Source organism: Urocitellus parryii, chromosome 2, assembly GCF_045843805.1.
Source record: "Urocitellus parryii isolate mUroPar1 chromosome 2, mUroPar1.hap1, whole genome shotgun sequence".
Classification (NCBI taxonomy): domain Eukaryota; kingdom Metazoa; phylum Chordata; class Mammalia; order Rodentia; family Sciuridae; genus Urocitellus; species Urocitellus parryii.
In genome coordinates, this window is record NC_135532.1 from 136975325 (window position 1) to 136991992 (window position 16668).

The 16668-nt window shown below is 36.3% G+C and overlaps 1 pseudogene across 1 annotated transcript; it reads right to left on the minus strand.

Moving 5' to 3' along the window:
* Window positions 1–5744: 5744 nt before the first annotated feature.
* LOC144253412 (serine/threonine-protein kinase PRP4 homolog pseudogene) lies at window positions 5745–9310 on the minus strand (annotated as a pseudogene). Its single transcript, XR_013343282.1, has 3 exons — window positions 9242–9310; window positions 6119–9206; window positions 5745–5790 (listed from the first exon to the last, which is right to left on the minus strand). The product of XR_013343282.1 is annotated as a serine/threonine-protein kinase PRP4 homolog pseudogene (transcript).
* Between the last annotated feature and the right edge of the window lie 7358 nt (window positions 9311–16668).

Genomic DNA, 16668 nt, shown 5'->3' on the forward strand with positions numbered 1-16668 from the left:
TGACTTCATAGTGGCTGCCAATCTTACTGGAGTGAGATGGTATCTTAGGGTGGTTTTGATTTGCATTTCTCTGACTGCTAGAGATGGTGAGCATTTTTTTTCATGTACTTGGAGAACAAAAATTCTTAAAAGTGCACGTGGAAGTCCCCAAAGCATACTCTGTTCTAGGCTGCAAAACAAATCTTAGTAAAGCCCAAAGAACTAAGTTCATACTAAGGATGTTCTCTGAACATGATGAATTAAGCTAGAAAGAAAAACCTGAAGGGTATCTGGAAAACACTCAAATATTGGAAATTAAACAACACATTACCAACAGAAATCCCCAAAACAAACAAAAGAAAACTCCCTACCATGGGCCAAATAAGAAGTCACAAGGAAAATTATGAATTATGTTTAAGCTGAATAAAAATGAAAGCATAATATATCTGTAAGATATAGCTACTGAAGTCCTTGCAAGGACATGCAGAGCCTTAAAAGGGAAAGTGTTCCTCCAACTGGGAACTGAAACTTCCACTTTTACTAGAAAATTAAATGCAAATTTACCTAAAACATGAAGAAGAAATAATAAAGAACAGAAAGGGAATCAAATTGAAAACAGAAAACAATAGAGAAAACAAATCAAAACTTAATTAGTTGGAAGGAGAAATAAAATAGATAAACCTCTAGCCACTTTGACAAAGAACAAGAGATGGCATAAATTACCAATATTAGGAGTGAAAAAGCAAGCAACATATCTTAGAACTATTAAAAACCTCTATTAGAGGACATTGCAAACAACCTTGACCCTGATGTTCAAAACTTAGTTTGTGCCTTTGAAATATTTGTCCGTTGTGCATATCAAAGAAGAATAGGAAACATGGATAACTCACCTCTACTAAAGAAATAGACTCATAGTTAAAACATCCCAACAGAACAAGTGCTAGACTGAGATGACTTCACTGGTGATTTCTAGGAACAAATAACACCAATTATTCATAAAACTTTACAGCAAATGAAAGAAGAAGGATCAGCAGGGTGTGGTGGTGCACACCTCAAATCCCAGTGACTCAGGAGGCTGAGGCAGGAGGATTGAGAACTCAAAGTCAGCCTTAGCAATTTAGCGAGGCTCTAAACAATTCCGAGAGACTCTATCTCTAAATAAAATATAAAAAATGTCTGGGGATGTGGTTCAGTGGTAAAGTGCTCCTGGGTTCAATCTCTGGTACCAAAAAAAAAAAAAAAAAAAAAAAGAGGAAGGATCACTTTCTGAATCATTTGTGACGCCAGCCTTATCCTAATACCAAGATACTGAAAACAAGATAAAGAACAACAAAGCTACAAACAATATACCTCATGAACATGGAACCAAATATTAGTAAAATAGTCCAGAAATATATAAAAATGATAGTACTTTATGATCAAATGGAGCATATTCCAGGAAGGTAACACTGGCTCAATTTTGAAAAACCCACTGATGTACTCCACCGAATCCATAGGCACATGAAGGAAAATCAGGACTATCCCAATGCATGGAGGAAGAGTATTTGTAATTTAACATTTATTCTTAACAAAACTTTCAAAAAATGACTGTATGCATTTATCATAATAAAATTTTCAACAAACAAGAAACAAAATGGAATCTCTCCAACCTCATGAAAAGGCATCTAGAAAACGCTTATAGCTAACACCATGCTTTATAGTGAAAGAATGAGTGTTTGTCTCCCTCGGATCAGGAAAAAAAAAATTAAAGATGTCAGCTCTGACAGCTCCTATTCATCATCATACCAGAGGTCCTAGTGAGTGCAACCAGACAAAAAGAATGTATTTTAAATGACATGCAGATTGTAGAAAGAAATAAAAGCTATGTCCATCAGCAGGTGACGCATTATTATCTACACAGAAACTTGCAAAGAAACCCTTAAAAAGCTATTAGAACAAATACGTACATTTAGTAAGTTTGTAGAATAGAAAGTCAATATACAAAAACCAATTGCATTTCTATGTACTAGCAGTGAACAACTGAAAACTGGAATTTAAAAAACAACAGTATTGCCTATGCCAACAAATAAGAAAGATTTAAATTTGATGAAGAAGGACAAAGGCAGTTCAGTGGAGAAAGGACAGTCTTTTCCACAAATGTTCCTAGAAGAATTGGATACCCATTAGAACTTCAATTCATATCTTGTACCATATGCAAAAATTAATTCAAAATAAATACACACAAGTGTAAATTTGAATACTGTGAAACGTCCAAAAGAAACATAGATGTTTGTGAACATTGATTAGGCAAAGGGTCTTAGATATGACACCAAATGGTGATTGCTTTAAAAATGATAAACTGAACTTCATCAAAATTAAGAATTTTTGCATTTTGAAAGATACTGTTAAAAGTGGAAAAAATATCTAATGAAGAACTCATATAAAAGAACCATCAAAACTCAAAAAAGGGAAACAAACATTTCGATTAGACAATAAACAAAAGTTTTGAACAGACACTGCACCATGTCTCTGGCTGGTTACCAGGTGTGGTAGTACATGCCTATAACCCCAGTGGCCCAGGAGGCAGAGGCAGGAAGATTGCAAGTTTGAGGCCTCAGCAAATTAGTCTCTGAGCAACTTAGTGAGACTTAAAATTAAAAATAAAGAACTGGGGATGTAGCACAGTGGTAAAGCATCCTGTATTCAATTCCCAGTACCAAGGAGAGGGGAAGATATCTGGCTAGCAAATAAATGCATGAAAAGATACTACATCGAGATACCACTGCACACCTGTTAAAATTGGTTAACGAAGAAAACAAAAACCCTGACAATTAGAAATGCTCATTAAGGATGTTGAGCAATAGGGACTCTCATTTGATTGTGGTGGGAATAAATAAATGGTTTAGCCACTTTGACGAAGTTTTGCTGTTTAAGAGTTAAATCTATATTTCACAGCATCTCTCAATCCTACTCCTGTACATTTACCCATTTACATTTGTATGATCTGAACTTTAAACTTCAGATCATACAAAAGCCTGTACATGAATATTTCTATCAGCTTTATGCATAACTGTCAAATGTTTGAAATGGGAACAATCAAAATGTTCTTCAACAGATGAATGGATAAACAAACTGGTATATCAATACAATGAAGTAGTAATTTGCAATAAAAAGAAATAAAGCACTGATAAACCCAACAAAGAAGATGAATCATAGATTCATTTTAACAACTGAAAGAAGCTAAACTTAAAGGCTATACAATTTTATCTGATATCGCAGAAAAGGCAAAACTATGTGGAAAATAGATCACTGATTGAAGGGTGAAAAGAGGAGAGGAATTGACTGTGAAGTGATTGCACATGGGGAGTTTCATAGTCCCGCAACTATTTCTCTACCGCATTTTGGTGGTTGGTGTAAAAATGACTCTGCATTTATCAAAATCCACAGAACTGCCCATTGCAAAGAATGAATTTATTACATGCAAATTTAGAAATAATTCACTAGGGTGTCAGGATGCAATCTAGACTGATAAATGAAACCAATAATATTGCAAATGAAAAAGCCAATGTTACATAAGCTCACTGAATGGATAGGGGGGAAAAATACTGATCCAAGAAACACAACTTTGACTAGATTCTGGCAGAGTAAAGATGAAAGAGCTCTACAAAACACACTGTACTCCAGTTGGTAAATTGGTTTTGCACACAGGTATAGTTTAGTAATTCTATAAGGAATTCACCTATGTACTAGGACTGAAAAAACAAAGGAATTGTAGATAATGGAGCCAGGTTACAAGAAAGAAGTGAGAAAGGCTAAAATCCAGTGATGCTTAGAGTCACAGATATCAGTATGAGTGCATTTTTTTTTTTTTTGGTACCAGAGATTGAACTCAGGGATGCTTAACTACTGAGCCACATCCCCAGCCCAATTTTGTATTTTATTTAGAGACAGGGTCTCACTGAATTGCTTAGTGCCTCGCCATTGCTGAGGCTGGCTTTGAACTTGCAATCCTCCTTCCTGCCTCAGTCTCCCAAGCTACAGGGATTACATGCATGAGCCACCACACCCGGCTGAGTGTATTTTTAATATGTATAAATATAAGTATACATGTGTTAAATAGACCTGTTTACTGGCTATACCCACTGAGCAGACTAGAAACATTGACAGCTCAGTATTGGTTTCAAAATACTATTCTCCAGTTAAAGGAACCAGGATTCTTTGAAGAAATGACTTATTCTGTGGCTGCAGCAGAGGAGTAGAAAAGTGCTTTATTTTAAAAAGGATGGGGACATGTGAAAAGGACACAAGAGCCAAACTGAAAGAGCTCTCACTGGGAAAGGAGGTATAACATGAGCAACAAATTAATTTTGAATTTTAATCCTAAATAAAAATGTAAGGTATTCAATAAGTATTTGTTGATTAGATGAAAACAAAGAATAAAATATCTATAAGTGCACTCTAATGGTGTAATAAAGGGTGAACTTTGCTGAAGTTGAGAGTCTGCCTTTGTCCCTGGCTTCTGTGAAGTAAGCTCCAAACCCTTGGAAGGTACTGCTTTATAAGGGTATTTTTGTTTACCTTGAACCATATCAATAAACCATGCTAATACTGAGATTTATGGTGGGTAGCCTTGGGGCATTGAGTATTAGTTCCAACTCTGATCTCAGCCCTGTGGCTAGCCATCTACTTCTATATAATCCAGACCCTACCAAATCTGGACACCAAGGCTTGGGAGAGCTTCCCTAGCTGGCAAGCCATGTGTGTGTCCCAGGCAACGGTGAGTGCTACATGCACAGCGCCATCGGGAAAGGATGACTAGAAACCATACTAGTTGTTTCCTGAACCTCACTCCACATTCCTCTTACATTGGCTTTCATACATCTTTTTTTTTTTTCCTGTAATAAACCACAACTGTGAGTATTTTTTTTTTTTTGCCTTGTTCACAAAAGACTTTATTATCTAGTGATGCATACTGAGAACATACAGAAATCTGCATGGTCCACTTCACATGCAGTAGAACAATCTTCACTTTACAATAAGTGAGTGTCAACTGTTTATGCAATAGACAACACTTTAAAGTCACAATCTTAAAGAAAAGCTTCATTTACAAAAGAAATAAAAGGTAAAGAAGCAATTACCGCTTTTAAAAAGCAGCTGCTTTGTTCAAGAGTGGAAGGTTTATGCCTGTATTGAAAGACAACATGATCACAAATAATGAAAACAATGAACAAATGAAAAAACACTTTTACCATAAAGCAGTACACTTTCAAAATGACATAAAAATAGTTAAAAATTTCATTATGTTGTCTATCTAACCTTTAAATATGAGGACTTTGAGAATTAGGCCTCAACATTTGTAATTAGTAAATGAAAACTATGCATCGTTTCTATGTCACTAGGAACTGTATTTAACAAAATGTATATAAAGTCTATAGCAAGTTGATTTTTAAAAAGTAAAGTTAATAAGAAACAGTATACTGAAGGCGCTCTATCCATCAAGCGCGTACTCTTCAAATTTTAAATGTGATGAACAGAACAGAAATTGTAACTATGCCACAGTTGCAATGCCAAAAAATAAAACAAGATCAGTTATCACACATGCAGGGAATTCTGCCACAAAGCTATTATCCATCATTTGTCAATTATTCCAATAAAATAACATCTTAAAACACCAGTGATGTTGATGGTTTAGCTTACCTTCAGTGTACTGAATGTCGTACACAACCTGCTTTAAAAGAGGAGACCGTCCCTGCAGGCAGGCTCAAGAAAGAACAGACCCCTTTCGGCACTGACTACACCAAGGGCATGCTGCTGTGGCCTGCACACACACACCTAGGAAAACGTGAATATAAACAGCATTTATGCTGGCCATTTTATCTGAAGACCAAAATGAAGCCAATTCTGCTAAAAACGAATCAACCACCCATATTACTACTCATTTTATAACAGATGCTTTTGTCTTTTATGTGAACTGCAACCATATACATTAGCAATGTAATTTTGTGCAGTCTTGGCAATTAAAACAGTTCTACAGTGAAATTTCACATAAGACACAAAACAGATTAACTAACATTTCTAAAAGAAATATCACCCTTGGTGTTAATTCAAATATATCATGCTTCCTCAAATTTGCTGGAGAAATATTTATAAGTTTATATACATTAATAATAAACTGCTGTGAAATTTCTTCAGTCTTTGTATTTAATTACTCAAACCCTTGGAGTTTCTTCATCTCGTTTAAATTTTTTCCTGGATGAAAGCATGCTGTAGAGCCTGGTTGATGCTAATTCGCTTAGTTGGGTCCAACATTAGGATCTGGTCCAACAAGTCCTTTAGCTGGTGTACTTTTTTACGTTGGTCTTCAGGAAGTCGCTGGCACCCAATCAAGTCAGCCAACAGGTCCTTAGTTGGATTAATGGTGCTCATGACAGTAACTTTCTCCCTCTCTGTTACTTTATCAACTTCTACATACATGAAGTTCAGATTTTGATCAAAATGTTGGTCTTTGAATACACCTTTCCGAATCATCTTATTTAGCATCTTTCCTTTGAGATCCATGGCGAGTTTCAACATATGGTTGTTGGTTTTGCCAGGAAATAAAATTTTTCCAGTGTAGAGTTCATATAAGGTACAACCTACAGACCACATATCTATACCATAGTCATAGCTTTTACCTATAATGATCTCAGGAGCACGATAAAATCTACTGACAAGATAAGGTGTTATGTCATTATCTGCAACATGTGAAGCCGATCCAAAATCACAAAGCTTTAAAATCGTTTTTGATTCATTAACCAGGATATTGTCTGGCTTGATATCTGCATGTAGGATATTGCACCTTTTAAGGAGTTTCAGTGCCAGGAACAATTGCTGACTATAGGATCTTACAGCTTTAATATGAAGACCAACATCTTTACCATATTTTTTTAATACCTCTCGTAAATTCATACTGAGAGGCTCAAATACGAGACAGAGATGCTGCTTGTGATAAAAGTGCCTGAAGAGTCGCAAACAGTGAAATTTGTCATCTGGATCAGCATCATTAAGTTTTTTCAAGAACTCTAATTCTTTTAAACCAGTCTTTTGCATGAGCTCATTGTTTCTGATGATCTTAACAGCCACTTCTTGGTTGGCTCTTGCATTATCTCTGGCTCATACAACATTACTGAATACACCTTGCCCAGTGTAGCCGTACACATTGTAACGCTTATCTAGGACTTCACCTCTGTTCACACGATAATAGCCTTCTGCATCAGTCCAGTTATCTCTGAGGTTGGGATTCTCTTTGAAATCTTTTCCAATGCCAGCAGCCCTAAGTCGAGCACTATCAAAATATGCAGCAAACATATCGTCAGATTCTGTAAACATATCAGGTGCTAAAAGTTTTTTCTGAGATGAACCATTATTCTGTTCAACAGTCATTAAATTATGCTTGGCTTTTACTGATGCCTCAAATGTATCAACGTTTTCCGGTTCATACTCTTTAACATCAGCAGCTACTCGCTCTAGGATGTCATCTGGAGAAGGTGATGGTGTTCTAGTACTGCTCTGGGGGCTGCTTGGTTCAGATGGTACAGACATATTGCTATCTTCAGCAAGGTATTTATATTTCTGGACAATTGCCTGCCTTTGTATTCTTCTCTGTTCTATTAGAGCTTCTTCATCTTCTTCCTCTACATCAAAATCTTCGAGATTATCAGATGAAGACTCCTGCTCAACCTTCATTCCTTCAGAAAGACTTCCTTTAAATTTATCTTCCTTTACTTTGCTTCTGCTTCTTCGTCTGCGACCACCTCGTGAACCAGACCTCCTTCTCAAGCGTGATCTGCTCCTACGATCTCTGTCTCTTCTCCGAGGAGACCTGCTTCTTCTTCTTGGAGATCTGCTACGTCTAAGTGGGGAGCGTGACCTTCGTCTAATGGGAGATCTACTTGTTCTTCTTCGGGTTGGAGACCACCTATTAATAGGGCTGGCATCTTTTGATCTTTCACGTCTACTGAGTATATCATCTCGAGGTCGTGTTTTTGGAGAAGAAAGTCGTCTTCTTTCAGGTTCTCTTCGTTTTCTTTCTAAGGATCGGCTCTTGGCTCTTCTACCCGGAGACAGAGTTCGAGAAGGTGATTTGCTTTGCTTAGATCTTCTATCATTTAGAAGTGGAGATCTACTTCTTCTTGATTTTTCATGTTGTTTTGGAGACAAACTTCTTCTTTTAGGACTACGACCAGGTCTTCTACTGGGTGACCTATTTTCTTTCCCAGAAGAAGCATCTTTAGAGGGAGATTTAATTGGCTTCTTTTCTTTATCAGTTTCAGACCTTTTTGATTTTCTGTCTTTGGACCGCGACCTTCTGTCTTTGGATTTACCTCGTAAGTCAACTGGGGATCTGGATTTTTTAACCTCGATCACGACTTCTACTTTCATTTATAATTGGGGATTTTTTTCCTATCTTTTGTCTTACTTTTATCTTCAATTTTAATCTTCTCATCATTAGGAGATCTGGCCTTCCCAATTTTCTCTTGAGATCGCCTTCTAAGGGTAGGGGATTTTGATTTTCTTGCTTGATCTTGAGACTTACTTCTCTTGGATGGACTTTTGGACTTCTTCCTTTCCTTTGACTTGCTCCTAGTTATTTTCTCTTTAACTATTTCAATACCTCCCTTACTTTTCTTTTTATCTGACCTATGTCTAGTCCGTTCTTTGGATCTGCTTTTACTTCTTTTTTTTGTACTATTTTTATTGTCCACAAGTTCAAGTTTACCCTTTGCACTTGAAGATCTAGTACTAGATCTATTTCCATTTCTTGCCTTTTCATGAATCTCCCCTTCTTCTTCAGAGCCAGACTCATAACCTTGTAAAATGAGCCCCATCCCAGACTGGACCTTTCCTTCCATTAACTCATTGTCAAGTTCAGCTTTAATCAAGGCTCTCTGTTTTTCCAAGTCTTCAAGCAAAGCTAAACCATCAAGTTTAGTTCTTTTTGCTGGGGACATACCTTCTTTGTCAGAAGCATCAATAACTTCTTTTCTTTTGTGTTTCTTATGTTTATGTTTTTTATCCTTGTCTTCTTCTGAGGAATGTTTATGTTTCTTATGTTTACTTCTGTGTTTATGTTTCTTTTTTCTGTGACGACTGTGCTTATTTTGAGATTGGTCTTCTGATACTTCTCCATTTTCTTCATTTATACTCTTTTCAGAATTATCAGCATCTTCCAGCCTCAGGGCCTTGGTACTTGTACTTGCGGTTGTCTCCTTCCAGCAATGCTTTCCTCAGATACAAGTATGACCTGTTCCTTTTGTCTACCCAGGTATCTGTCTGGCTGCTCTGGCAGCAACCGAGTCTCCGCGGCAGCCATCTTGAACTTCCTGACTCCTCGGCGGCCCTGAGAGTAATCTTGAAGACACATTTGCAGTTGGCATTAGAGGTGCGATTCCCAGGCTGGGGTTGTAACTCAGAGGTAGAGTACTTGCCTGGCATGTGTGAGGCACTGGGTTTAATCCTCAGCACCATATAAAAATAAAATAAAGGTATCATGTCCACCTACAACTAAAAAATAAACATCCCTTTAAAAAAAGTGAGATTCCCAAACTTTGCACTGACATAAATAAGTGATTGAATGAACACATGAATATAAGATAAGGGATAAATCATCTTTACAGAAAAATTCCAAATAAAATGAAAAAGTGATGATGAAAATAGAAAATCACGCATGTATGGAAAGGTCACACTTAGTCCTATTAATATGTAAAATTAACATGTGTTAATAAATTTTTTTTAAAAAAAGAACATGATCAAAACACCACAGTAATGATTGACACAGACTAGATGCACTAATGAAAGGGAAAATTAGAGAACCAGACTTGAAGGAGAAACAAGCTATTTGCACAGCTTTAGAGTATTCCCCTAAAATATGCATCAACGGCCAGGTGGTTTCAACATACATCCACTGATGTCCTTCCCCTTTAGGAGGTGGAGCTTACTATTCCTTCTTGGAATATGGGCTGGTATCAATAACTCAGTTCTAATGAGTATGAAAAAAGAAAAATATGAATTTCATGGTAGAGAAAACTTAACTACCTTTGCAAAATGTTCATTTAACATAACCAATAATCATGTTGTTATAGTGTACCCAATTGTAATAAAAATTCTTCCTGGGATAGTCTTCTCCAAAATTCTGAACATGAAGAACACCAGGCAAACCCAGCTTCAGGATCATTCTATAAAATACTTAATAAATTACTCCCCAAATGACAAGAACATAACAAATAGGGGAGACTGATTGCAGACCTGAAAAGCACAATGACTCCATTGATGTGGTATCCTGGGTTGGATCCCAGAACAGAAAAAAGACATCAGTGGAACAACATAAATAAATTAGTTTTGTTAAAAGTATTGTACCAATGTCAATTTATGAGTTGTGATAAATATCCCAAATGTATTACTGCAAGGATAAATAGGGTATAAAGGATGTATGGGAACTTAGGGCCTATGGGAAATTATGGTATATTCATATAGTAGGACACTTAGCCAAAAGTACTTCATCCCAAAAGGGAATGACTGATAAAACATGAATGAAATTCAAAATAATTATGCTGAGTGAAAGAAGTTAGAAAGTCCCCTCCCAAAGGTAGTAAACAATGTATAATTCTATTTGTATACAACTTAGGAAAGCATAAACCAACTTATAGTGACAGAAAGCAAATCAGTAGTGGCCTGAGAATGGTGGGGCAGGATACAAAGAAGAGTTAAGATATAAGGATGCTCAGGGACAAGAGGAAACTTTCAAAAGTGACAGATGTCTTAAATGGGATTATTTCACAGCCATCTACATGTTAAAGCACATAAAATTACATAAGTTAAATAAGTATTTATTTTGTTAACTAGAGCTCAATATAGCTGTTTAAACATCTCAATACAGCTATATTGTTTAAACAATGAAATGGAAAATATTTTATTAACTTAAATAAAATCAAGTCACACAAAAACAAATATAGCACAATTTCCTTTATGTCAATACAAAATTTGTTTATGTTTATAAATGCATAGTAAAGTGTTCCTAACATTTGACATTAAAAGAGGCTATTTCTAAAATGAAAAATGTCTAGCTGGGTCAGCATGTGAGCAGGGGAATGAGTATAATCAGTATCAGTATGGTCGTACTACAATAACTGCAAAATCTCAGAGACTTGATTTCTCACTCATCCTACATGTCCAGTGGGGGTCAGCAGGATGCCTATTCTTCACAGAAATGGCCTAATGGCCTATAGTTAGTAGTATCTAAGAGTGCTGCTGCTCAAAGTCCAGTAAAATTTGCACTGTAATTTTCTCTTATATACATGTGTTCGGACACACAAATCCCATTTTATTTACTTGGAAATTTTGTAAAAAAAAAAAAAAATGAACATGTATTACCATCAAAAGTAAGACTGCATAGAACAAAAGGTCTGTGCTGAAAAGACAAGGGCGACCAAATATAAGCAGAGTAGAGTGTTATTTTGACCTTGATTAAGGTTTCAAAATTGAAGTCTGAAATAATTGAAATAGAAGCCCAAAGGAAAAAAACTGTGAAATATTATTCTTAATACTAATGCAGTTTCTGATATTTTCTAAAAATAACAGATTACAGGATGGACTTTGGTGCGGTTCCTTTAAAAAATGTATTACTCAATTTTTTTTTTTTTTTGGAACCCAGGGGTGCTTTTCCACTGAGCCACATCCCCAGCTCTTTTTATTTTTCCACTTTGAAACAGGATCTCATTAGGATGCTAAGTGCCTTGCTAAATTGCTGAGGCTGGTCTTGAACTTGCAAAACTCCTGCCTCAGCCTCCCCAGGAACAGGGATTCTAAGTGTGTGCCACCATTGCTAGCTCATTACCCAACTCTTGACAATGCAAAACAAACAAAACATCAATGTAGTAGTCACTACATCAAGACACAATACAATAAAGTAAGAGAAGGGAACTGATTACACACACATCATTATCACCTAACCAGTTGCATACAGAAAACCAATTATGTATTTTAAGATATTTCATCATAAAAAGATACAGTGTAAAGAACAATTTGTTTAACAATTTACTTCCACATTCCTGTCCATAGCTTGTAAATCTAATTACAACAAATTATTTTCAACAAATCATTCTGTGTTAAATGTTTTCTCCACAATGTTTTTAATAGCAACAATAATGCAATGTATGAAAGCCTAACATATGACAGTCACTGTGCTAAATTATTTAGATGACTGCTAATTCTTAAAATCACCTGATTCAAGCTCCCATCCATAGGAAAAAGCTGGTGTTTTTTTTTTTTTTTTTCACTGCACTATGTTAGCATCTCATTTCTACAATGTTATCTCCAGGAATATCTAATTATATGTAATTTTTCATCACCAATAACCTTGATGACAATCTTGCCCCGCTTATCAACACTCATATTAACAGATAACTATCTACTATACTGTGCTAGGCTCTGGAGATCCAGAGATAAGTATGACAGTCTTGGTCCTTTAGGAAACCAGTGATTATTAAGAGACACTTAAGAAACAATTCTATAGGAAAAAAAAAAAAAAGCTGAGAGAAATGGTGACACAACACAGAGCAGAGGCAGGAAACAGTAGACAGTGAGAGACGAGTAGGTGGATGGCAAGTTTGAAGTCCTCAGCTAAATAGAGTCTAACAGTTAAGAAACTGCTGGTGTGGCAGCATGTGCCTGTGATCCCAGTGGCTCTGGAGACTGAGACAGGAGGATCACAAAGCCAGCCTCAGCAACTTAGTGAGATCCTTAGCGACTTAGTGAGACTCTATCCTAAACATTGAAAAAGGGGTTGGGAAGAGAGTTCAGTGGTAAAATAAAAAATAGGGCCCCGTGGGATGCCACAGGCCTGCCTATATAATCTCAGCAACCTAGGAGGCTGAGCCAATAGGACCGTAAGTACTAGGACAGCCTAGGCAACTAGTAAGACCCCTGTCTTAAAATGGAATTTTCTTTAAAAAGGGCTGGGAATGGGGCTCAGTGATAAAGCGTTGTCTAGCATGTGTGAGCACCTAGGATCAATCCCCAGTACTGCATAAATCAAGGTAGGGTACCTGTGAATGTAGCTCAATGGTAGTGCAGTTCCTTAGCTCTAGATTTGATAATCAGCAAGTGAAGAAACCTGGGGGGATTTTCAAGATGGTGCAATAGAGGAGGTAGTTTTCCTGGCTGCTCCATGGCATGAAACCAAGAAAATAGACAGGCAACTTCTCAGCAAGGTGGGTAAACCAAAAAGGAAAAAAAAAAAAAAAAAAAAAAAGGCAGGGGGAACTTTACTGGAATTTAAAATTGGACAGTTGAGCAGATTGAGGACTCAGGAGATTGGATATATAAGAAATCCCCAGCAGCATAGCCTCTGCCATGGCTGACCCAGAAGCACCAACATGGTCCCTCTTAGAGCAAAGTGGAGGGATAAGGGAATTAAAGGAACCCCCATTATTAGGAGGCTTGTCTAGATACTAAGCATTTAGAGATCAAGGAGATTGCTGACTAAACTGAAAGGCTGGCAGCACAGTATCTTTGGGCAAGAATGAAGCCACCATCTTTCCAAGCGGTAGCAGCTGAGGAATCCAATTCCTGGCAAACACAAGTTTGTCCCAAAATACAAGCCCAGTAAATATGTTATATGATATAGAGTATGCTTAAGTGACCAGGAGAAAATCAAACATGGAGAGAGGTTTACACAGGAGACAACTGGTCATGGGAACCTGCCTGGCTCTAACCATCCCCCTACAATGCTTGCAGCTGCTGGAAGAGATGTATCTGGCTGGGAAGGTAGAAGCACAGGGGTAGCAGAGATTGAGTTTGGAGACTGAACTCAAGACCAGGAAACATGGGGTCCACACGTGATATACTGGACTAAGAATTGGCTCCTTGAACCCAGGAGAGATCCCTGGAGTACATTCTTCCATCCTGGACAAGAAAGTAGTAGGCCCTAGAGGTGCACTGATTTAAAATCTCCAAATTGGCATTCAGCAAAGAGCCTGCAGCCCAACTAAGCTTACACCCTGCTTCCAGGAATTCTGCCTGCCGGATTACCTCTCTCACTCCAGCAACCTAAAGGCGAGGAGCATCCTCCTCCAGCCGACCCCACCTAAAACTGCTGAGAGAGAAGCTGAGAATCTTTTGAACTCTAACAGAAAAAATTCTTGAATATTTCATTGAGATTTTATTTCTCTCATTTTCTTTTCTTTGTGAAAAAGAACATATAGTACATGGACATTTATACATACTCATTTTTTTTTTTACTGATTTCTAGCATTTTTGAATCAAATTATTTTTCAGGGATCAGTTTTTTTGAGGACTAGGATGTTTGATTAGTATATGTTAGTTTTATTTTGTACTCTTTTATATTTAAATTTTTATTTTATATACATTTCACTTATGTTTCCTGATTCTTTTTCTCTTTTCTTCAACTAAAAGCTAATCTCTATTGTTCTTTCACTCTCTTAATTTTTTGTTTCTATCTTTTCTCCTCCTCCCTCATAATCATCACTTCTGTCCTCTCCCTGGTTCAACATTCAAAACTGTAAACCCTTTTGCAAACTTGAGCAATAACTGATCATATCATTTGTTTATTGTGATGATTAACATTGTAGAAGTCATAATAGGAACCATTTGCTTTAATGCTCTATATTGTTTGCATTGGTTGTTATTATTTGTCTCTCCCTAAACAGTAACGTACTGGAAACCTTCAGGGACACTATATGTCTCAGCATAGATACTCTATTGCCTCAGATCCACGTGGTTAGATGGGTGGACGCAGAAACAACATGGAAAAGCAAGGGAACAAATTGCCCCAAACAAACCACGATACTCTAATAACAGAATCCATCAACATCAAAGTGGAAGACATCTCAGAGACGGTTAGAATATACACAATTAAACTGATCTGCAAAGTAAAGGACAGTATAAGAAGTAAAGTCAGAGAAAATGCAGGAATTAAAAGATCACTTCAATGAAGAGATAGAGATTCAAAAACAAACAAGCAGAAATCCTCAAAATGAAGGAAGCAATAAACCAAATTAAAAATTCAATTGAAAGCATCACCAACAGACTAGATCACTGGGAAGACAAGAGTTTCAGGCAATGAAGACAACATATAGAATCTTGAAAACAAAGTTGACTGTGGAGATAAGATGCTAAGAGACCATGAACAGAACTTCCAAGAAATATGGGATAAACTGAAAAGACCAAATGTAAGATTTATTGGGATGGATGAAGGCTCCAAGTTATAAACCAAAGGAATACACAATCTTTTCAAAGAAATATAAGAAAAAAAATTTCTCATACCTAAAGAATGAAATGGAAAATCAAATATAGGAGACTTACAGGACCCTAAATATACAAAATTATAACAGACCCACACCAAGGCACATTATTATGAAAATGCCTAAATTACAGAATAAGTATAGAATTTTAGAGGCTACCAGAGAAAAATGAAGGTAACAGTTAGATGGAAACCATTCTGGATCTCAGGTGATCATTCAACAGAGACCATCAAAGCTCAGAAGTCATGGAATAATATAATATATACCAACCTATGAAAAAAAAAAAAGGATGCTAACCAAGAATACTATACCCAGCAAAATTAACTTTCAGAATTGATGATGAAATAAAAACCTTCTGTGATAAACACTTTAGCTAAAAGAATTCACACCTAGAAAGCTTATACTACAAAACATACTTGGTAAGATATTTCATGAGAAGGAAATGAAAAATAAAATTGAAAACCAGCAAAGGGAGAAACTACACTAAAGAAATATTGAATCAACAGACAAAGTAATTCAAATTAAAAACCAGAGATAAATCAAAATAACACAGAATAAAAATCATATCTCTATAATAACATTGAATGTAAGTAGCCCAAACTCATCAATTAAAAGACATAGAGTGGAGGTTGGATTAAAAAACAAGATCCAACAATATGCTCTCTTCAAGAGACTCACCTTATAGACAAAGACATCCACAGATTGATGGTTAAAGGATGGGAAAAAAAAAACATATTATTCACATGGATTTTGTAAACAAGCAGGGTTTTTTTATCCTCAGATAAAGTGGACTTCTAGTCAAAGTTAATCAAAGGGAAAAAGACATTTCATGTTGCTTAAGGGAATTATATGTCAACAAGATATAACAGTTGTAAATATTTATGCCTCCCAAAATATAGCATCTATACACATTCAACAAATCCTTCTCAATTTCAAGCAAATAGACTACGGCACAATAAGACTGGGTGACTTTAACATACCCCTCTCACCAGTAGATTGTTCTTCCAAACAAAAACTAAATAAAGAAGCTACAAAACTAAAAAATACAATTAATAATTTAGGCTTAATAGACATATATAAAATGTTTCATCCATCAATGATTGAATATACTTTCTTTTCAGTAGCACATGGACCCTTCTCTAAGGGGCTATATCAAAGCAATCCTTAGCAAAGACAACAAAATAGAGATAATACCTTGCATCCTATCAGATTATAATAAAATGAAATTAGAAATCAATGATAAAATAAAAACTAGTGAGGCTGCACTTGTGGTCAATGGTAGAGCACTTCCCTAGCATGTGTGAGGCACTGGGTTCGATAACTCAGAAACACATTAAAATAAATAAAGGTATTGTGTCCATCTACAACCAAAAAAAAAAAAAAAAAAAAAAAAAACCAGAAGCTATTCTAC